At 46.4% G+C, this 8,023-nt stretch overlaps 1 protein-coding gene across 17 annotated transcripts in view; it reads right to left on the bottom strand.

The window, feature by feature from the left end:
- FGGY (FGGY carbohydrate kinase domain containing) overlaps positions 1 to 8,023 on the bottom strand; it is a 400,333-nt gene that overhangs the window by 195,657 nt on the left and 196,653 nt on the right. The gene's annotated exons all lie outside the window — the stretch shown is intronic.

Genomic DNA, 8,023 nt, shown 5'->3' on the forward strand with positions numbered 1-8,023 from the left:
TTTTGTTACAGATATCTACGTCGGTGTAAGCACAGGCTACCATAAGGATGCCAGGAAGGGCAGGACAAAGCTCATAGGCACCAGAGTCAGAAAGCCTTGGACCTAGAACCCAACTTCATCAATTATTAAAATGTCCCCTGGAGGAAGTTACTGCACTTTGATTTCCTTATGCTAAAATCAGAAAACAGGGGTAGCTCACAGTGAGGCTGGGAGCCGATGGTGCTATTAAAGTGGCAAGCCCAACACTTGGCACAGAGTAGGTGTTTATTAAGTGGTAGGTGAAATAAAAATAACTACTTTGAGCTCGTCACAAGGAATGTGAATACCAGGTGTTTTTATTATTACCAGCTTTTGATGGAGACTTAGGGCAGGTTGTGACAGCCAAACAAAGCAGCTTGTCCATACGCGGCTGAGAAGAACGGGTTTACTTATTTAACAGCCCCCCATAATACTGACTGTGGCATTCAGTGGGACAGAATGTGTAAAATGGAATAACATCTACACACACGTACCACAATATACACACACACACGCATATACACAAGCACATGCATACACATGTGATGCATATACAATTGTCTATGTATGTACGCACACATGTATGCACACAAACCATGTGCATACCCCATTCTTCTCCTGGGGTGTGCAATCACTCCCTTTTCCTAATTTGGAGACAGTGCAGCCTAACAGGGGAAGAGGCACTGACAGATGAATGAGGAGGCCCAGTTTCTAACTTCAACTCTGACAGTAACTTGCCGGACTAACCTTGGATGACTCACTGGTTTTCTAGGCCTCGGCTTTCTCATCTGCAAAGTGAAAAATCTGAGACAGAAAATCTCTGAGTAACCTTTCAGTTCGAAGCCTATGACCACTCATGATCCACAGGAGCGGGTGTATCGCACAGAAGATGTTATCGTTTCCGAGCAGGGGCACGAGGCGGGTGGGACAGGGAGAGCTGGCCATGGCCCCGGGGCCCCACCGTCCTCCCCGCTTTCTGATCACAGACAAAAAAGACTGGTCTCCTAGCTGAGGCCAGTGCTTCCCAGTCCAGAGAAACCCAGCACTCCAAGGGAGCCTTGGGGCCTGGGGACAGGAAACCCAAAGCCCCCCTCCAGCCTCACTAGGGCTCCTGCAGCTGCTAAGGTCCCAGGCAGCACTGGTTCTCATTAACCTAAACCTCAACTTAAAGCAATGAACTTGGAACTCACATTACCAGATTCCTCCTCCCCCACGAATCACATCCAGGAACTCCTGGCGCTGCCCTTGCTCTATCTGCTCAGGCACTGACACCATGGTTCTCCTTCCCGATTCCCCAGCATGGCTTTATCTGCTCGTCTTTCCCCTCCATTTCTTACAGACCGCCTGCCTCTCTGGATCCACCTTCCCTTTCCCATTGGATATGCTCCCTCCTGCCTAGCTCCTGGCCTGAGCCCGGGCCTGGCTCCTCTGCACGGCTCTGGTTTGGTCTGATTTGTCTACTTGGCAGTTGCATGTCACTCCTGCTGCTGACCCTGTGCACCCAGCACCAACTTGTCCCACAGGCTGACCCCTCTGGGCACCCGGGGACCCTTCCGCTGCATAACCCACCTCCCAGGTCCCACCTGATGGTCAGGCTCAGAATCTATGGGTCAGGGGGTAGGGCCTAGGAATCTATGGGTTTTTAAAGGCTCCCCCACTCACATTTAGCAATCTTTGTTTTTGATCTTTCTTTTTTTTTTTTTTTAAAGATTTTATTTACTTATTTGTTAGAGAGAGAGAGTGTGGGCGAGAGTGAGCGAGAGTACAAGCAGGGGGAGCTGCAGGCAGGGGGAGAAGCAGGCTCCCCGCTGAGCAAGGAGCCCGATGCGGGACTCAATCCCAGGGCACTGGGATCATGACCTGAGCCCAAGGCAGCTGCTTAACTGACTGAGCCACCCAGGCGCCCCTGTTTTTGATCTTTCAAAATCCTCTCATGGTTATTATGTTAATCAACTCACTGATTTATTGAGGACAGACTCTGGGTTCTACGCTGGATGACGGGCATACAAAGGTGAGCATGATTTGGGGGGGAACACTGAAGTAGAGGCAAAGTGCTGCAGACGGAGAGGGATTCATTTTTTCTAAGAGCGGGGTCAGCTTTGGGGGAAGTCACATTTAGACTGAGTGCTGACACCTGAGCAGGGCTGTCCAGGTGATGTGGAGAGGCCCCCCAAACAGAGCAAACAGCAGGAGGAGAAAAGGCAAGGGGGCAGAAGGTGTGCGACGTGCAGACAGGAGGTCGGGCGGTCTGGTGAGGGCTGCCTCTCAGTGAGACAGATGGGGGAGGGGCCTCTTGTCTCTCCACTGTTCGCTCTCACTTCTGTGTTCTCACCTCCCAGCTATTTTCACCTAAGAGTTCACTACACAAAATACGTGTTGATAAAGTACTAATCTATTAGCAAAACCCTTATTCTGGGCTGCTTTTTGGCTTCCACAGAAATAAACTGGTGCAGAGAAACATTATCAGTGAGGGCGTTTGGGTCTATAGCAGGCCTCTCACCTTCAGCCCTACTGACATTAAAGGCTGGCTCATTCTTTGCTGTGGACTCATCCTGAGTGCTGTAGGATGTCTGGCAGCATCCCTGGCCTCTACCCACCACATACCCCTCTAACAACCAAAGACTTTCTCCAGACATGGCCCAGTGCCCCTGGGGTGGGGTGGGCTTAAAATCAGCCCTGGGTGAGAACCACTGGTCTAGAGAAACAGAAGGTGAACTTAGGAGTCAAACCCAAGCTCAGATGTTGCTATGACACGAATTATGTGATTACGGAAGTATTCTGCTTCTGGCCTTCAATTTCTCCATGCACAAGACAGGAAATAACCTCTGCGGAGGAGGATTCTTGTGAGGGAGAAGAGATAAAGCAGATAAAGGGTCAGGCAGAGCACGTGGCACAGAGAGCAAGGAAGAATGGTCCTAATAGCAGAGGTGCCAATTAAGAGTAGTGGTTCTAGGGCGCCTGGGTGGCTCAGTCAGTTAAGCGACTGCCTTCGGCTCAGGTCATGATCCTGGAGTCCCTGGATCGAGTCCTGCATCGGGCTCCCTGCTCAGCAGGGAGTCTGCTTCTCCCTCTGACCCTCCCCCCATCTCATATGCTTTCTCTCTATCTCATTGTCTCTCTCTCTCTCAAATAAATAAATAAAATCTTTAAAAAAAAAAAAAGAGTAGTGGTTCTAATGCTTATTTTTATTAATGATGCTGATGTGCTCATTGCTGGTATGATTATTAAGAATAAAGCCTAACTGGGGGGGGGGGCGCCTGAGGGGGGTCCGTCGTTAAGCATCTATCTTCGGCTCAGATCACGGTCCCAGGGTCCTGGGATGGAGCCCACATTGGGCTCCCTGCTCAGCGGGAAGCCTGCTTCTCCCTCTCCCACTCCCCCTGCTTGTGTTCCCTCTCTCACTGTGTCTCTCTCTGTCAAATAAATAAATAAAATCTTAAAAAAAAAAAAAGAATAAAGCCTAACTGAAGCTAAAAAGTTACAAAGAGTAAATAAGTTCTGCTTTACCAAGAAACCATAATGGGGCAAGAAATGTTGTGCTTACATCATCAGACACCACGTCCTCTAGGGATCCTTTCATAATTCTTCAAGTCCCAATTTGGGGCATATTCTATATTTTTCTGAAGCTCTCCAACTTGGTACATATAATTGTCATTGTTTATTGAATGTTTATTTTCTCTACTAGACCAGAAATTCCCAGAAGTCCAATTCTCTCTCATATTCACCTGATACTCGCATCAACTAGTAGTTGGTCATCAATAGATAGTTATTGAAATCCTTTTGTTACTATTTGTTACTTGCTAAAATGATATTTTTATGGATCAAATTCAAGAGTAGACTGGATACCACTTTAATAGATACGCCATTCCATATAGCACAGCAATTAGGATGTGAGCTCTGGAATCAGAAGGCATGGATTTAAATGATTTACCACTTACTAACTGTGTGGCTTTGGGCAAGTCTGGTAATCTTTGTAAGCCTCATTGTTTCATTTGATAAACGGGAACAAAATAATAGGACGTATAAGTATAAAGTTGCGCTGAGAATCAGCACTGCTTCTAGACCACTGATTGTGGCAAGATAGGTAGCTGACAAGTTTTACTGCTCACTGGAATAAACTATGTTTTGCTATGGGAGGGCATGGACCAGAGCTCTTTTTATCATACTGGTTAAACCAATTCTTCTGCTATTGAGAAAAAACAAGAATGGAAGAAAGGAAGGGAGGGAAGGAGAGAGGGAAGAATTCAAATATCCTCCTTTTGGTTTGACTTTGCAACTCAGATGAACAATTTATACCAATTCAACACTTGGCAGAGAATCCAGTAGCTGGAAGCAAAGAGCACTGCTAAACCTAGGCACAAAGTTTGCTCTTAGCCAACACCTGCTAACATGACGGGACACAAAGGACACCCATTCCCAGACATCCAGGAGTGGATCAGGGAGTGCCCAAACCCAACTCTTTTGCTTCATGAAGAACTGAGCCAGGCACAGCTACTGGGTGGGGATAAGTGCCTCGCTCTCTCAGTTGTAGCATCCACCCCTCATGGAGAGGATGCACTCATTGCCTTCATTCAGTCACTAAACATGCATGTGTTAGAGTCCTCCACGTGCAAAGCCCCATGCAGGCTACCGGGATAGAAGGAAGAAATGACACAGTACTTTCTCTCAAGAGCTGACAACTAATAAGTGAGACCATGATGCACATGCAAGACTGGGTGACATGCAGAGTAAAAGGAAAGCAAGTTCAAGATACACAGGAACAGAGGAAGGATTGCTTAAGTCAGCTCGAGGGAGTCAGGGAAGGCTCCCAGAGGAGGTGGCACTGGAGTCAAGATTTGAGGGATAATCAGGAGTTTGTCTGATAAATTTAGAACAACCGAGAGAAGGGAGCCTGAGAAAGAAATCGGGTTGTTATTGCCTTTCAGGACAGCTGGGGTGCTGGAGCCAAGAACAGACCTGGAACAAAGCTAATACTATTTTTATAAGCTAGGAAAATAGCAGCAGCAGGAGCTCTGGCCAGAACCAGCCCCACAAAGAGCAAACAAAGCTACTCCTATCTTCTGGCTGTCTGTTGGAGAACTTACTAACCAGCACCTTAAGAACAAAATGTTTTTTAATCTTTGATTTTTATTCCCACAAAGTCCTTCCTCCTCTTTTTCCAGAACTGGAAAAAGCATTGGGTTGAATTTTACTTGCCTCTTTGATCTTTATCCTCCTGCCCCAGGCTCCCTGGAGAATGAGAGCCCAGGGAGATTTCTCCAAAGCAGAGTGCTGACCCCTCCTACCAGTCAGATGTAGGGTCCAAGGTAGGTCATGCTAGGTCAGCACTTGAAGGGGCCATAACTGTCAGGGCCTGTTTGCAGGAGGCTTGCATGGCCTCCAATTCTGACCTCCAAAGCTGGATTCTTAATCTGACATTCAGCAATTTCTTAGCATGGAGTTCATCTACCCATTTCTTGAGATTGCTTCTGACCTCCACCTATACAGAATCTAAAGCAGTGAATCCTGCATTCTGTCACCAAGTGCCCGGCAAGGAGAATTAGGGCACATTCGGGGAAGGCAGACAGAGTCCAGAAGCCTGAGGTTCTTCTCCAACTGCCTATCCAAAAAGGAGACAGCTCTCCTAGTACACTTCTTACTACAATAGTAACTGAGAGAACTTCCAATGTAAAAGCTCTTTGCATCAGGCATTGTGATTCCAGAGTGAGAAAACCAAAGAGAGATGCCTCATAATAACGTGCCTACCATGGGCCAGCTACTACGTCAGCTGCTTTACCTACTCACAACATCAGCTCTCTTAACAACCCAGCGGGGGATGGGGGGCATTGCTCTCTCTTACTGCAGAAGAGGAAACACAGGAGCGAAGAGGGAGGATATTTGGCCCAACGTACACAGGTGGAGAGAGTAAGAATTTACATCCAGATCTTCAGACTCCATGTTCAGAGCCTTTATTTATAACATCACAACAACAGTTGTCTCCAACCAGTATTATAAAGCAACGACCGTGCAAGCCAGGAAAGAACCACCAGAATTTTCTCTCCAGAAGGAGTGGGGCTTTGTCTGCTCTGTTCACCGCCATAACCCCCCAGTGCCTAGACCAGTAACTGGCAGGTTTGCAAGCACTCGGTACACATCTTTAGTGACTATGTGGCTGGATGGTGGATGATCTTTGCAAGACCTTCGGGGCTGCGGAGGGCACAGGCAGGGTGAGAAGCAAGAGGAAGGCTCTGTTCCAAGCCTCCTCTCCTTCCCAGACACCCTAATCCTGAATTGGATGAAAGGGGAGAGGAGGAAGTATCAGAAAGTGCACAAAGGATAAACCTTGGTCAAAGTTACCATCTTGATTGTCTCTCAGTTGCCGGAGAAGCCCCTTCCTGTGCCTTCCCAGATACCACCGGCCCCTACGTTTAGCCCTTAAAGAATCCAAAGCCCTTATTCTACCTTTCCACGTAAAGAACTTCCTTGTGATAAACACAAGGGAAACTCACTAACTGATGAGCATTAAAAATAATAAAAAGCCTTAGACCAAGCTTCGAGGGGTAAAATTCCTATCACTGAACGTCTCTTATTTAGGAAAAGGGGAGGGGGTCCTGTAATAGCCTGGATTCCTCCCAGCACAATTCAACCCACCCCTTCTGAGTATCTACGCATAGCAAGTGCCGTATAGGGCACAGCAAGCGCTCGCCAGAAGTGAAAAAGGGTGCTCTGCTTCATCGCTTCAGGAGGTCTGGGAAACTGAACCAGGAGCCCCCGCAGGTACAGCCCGTCTTTCAGAGCGCAGTGGTCCAAGCCCAGTGCTCGGCACCTGGGTGGAGGTGGATGGGTGAAACAAACTGAAAAAGCATGAGCATTGAAAAAGCATGATGGAGAAAGATTCCCTGGCCTCAAACGTGGTACAGGATGTTAGGATTATGAGGGGACGGGAAAACACCCTATCTATCTAGACCACAAGTTCTTTCTGTGCCTGCTCTCTGAAACCAAAATCACGCCATTCTAATCAAAAGCACACACTGCTCACATTGAAAAGGGAGAGAAACACCCTTGCCTATAACTCAGTATTATCTACCATTCAACCAACCCACATGTGTTACTGGCTGTTTACAACTTCTCAGGCATTGTGTTAGATCCTGAACACATAAAGATGAACAAGACAGACACATTCGTAGACTGATGAGCACTACCCTGCCCTGGAAGTCCATAGACTATGTAGAAGAACCAGATACTGCTTATTATCCTGTTGCTTAAGGAACCATGAACTTCCACTCTCCAGGCGAAGGCCATTTCACCTTATTCTTGCATTAATGTGACTGTATTCATTTAATAATTTATCAAGCACCCATAGGATCCTGATCCAGGGCTCAGCACAGGTAAGACAAGATTAATAATATAATGCCCTCAAGGAGCTCAAAGTCCATTAGAAAAGACAAGCAGATAAATCAGTCATTACAACCCAATGTAGATCATTTCTCCACTAGGGGTAGATTAAAGTGTTGAAAGAAGTACAGCTTAGAGATTTTTACAATAAATCTGAGTGGTCCATGAAAGGCTATGCAGAGAAGAAAGCGTCTGCTATGAATCTTCAAGTTAGAGTAGAAGTTAGCTAGAGAGAGAAGTAGAGGATCGATCATCAGTCTGGGAATAGAAATACACGTGTTTACACAAACTGAATTCTGGGAGCACAAGTCAGTATAGGTATTTGAATGACACCTCTAACCTCTGATACGAAATATGGAACAGGATACATTTCAAAGTTTCTTTGACTATGATCCATAGTAAGAAATTCATTTTCATCATGGGCCAGTATGCACATGTACTACACACAAAATATAAATGTACGTTCCATAAAAACAGTGTTTACTCTTACTATGTGACATGCACTCTGATGTTTTCTACTCCAATCAAATCTATTCTGAAAAATCCAATGGTCATGACCAACTACATTGATCGTATGAAGTCTTAACCATAATTAACAACAACAACAAGATTGTTAGAAAGAAAGGCTAGG

The sequence above is a fragment of the Callorhinus ursinus genome, unplaced genomic scaffold, assembly GCF_003265705.2.
Source record: "Callorhinus ursinus isolate GAN/ISIS: 27379988/994484 unplaced genomic scaffold, GSC_fseal_2.0 scaffold9, whole genome shotgun sequence".
NCBI classification, from domain to species: domain Eukaryota; kingdom Metazoa; phylum Chordata; class Mammalia; order Carnivora; family Otariidae; genus Callorhinus; species Callorhinus ursinus.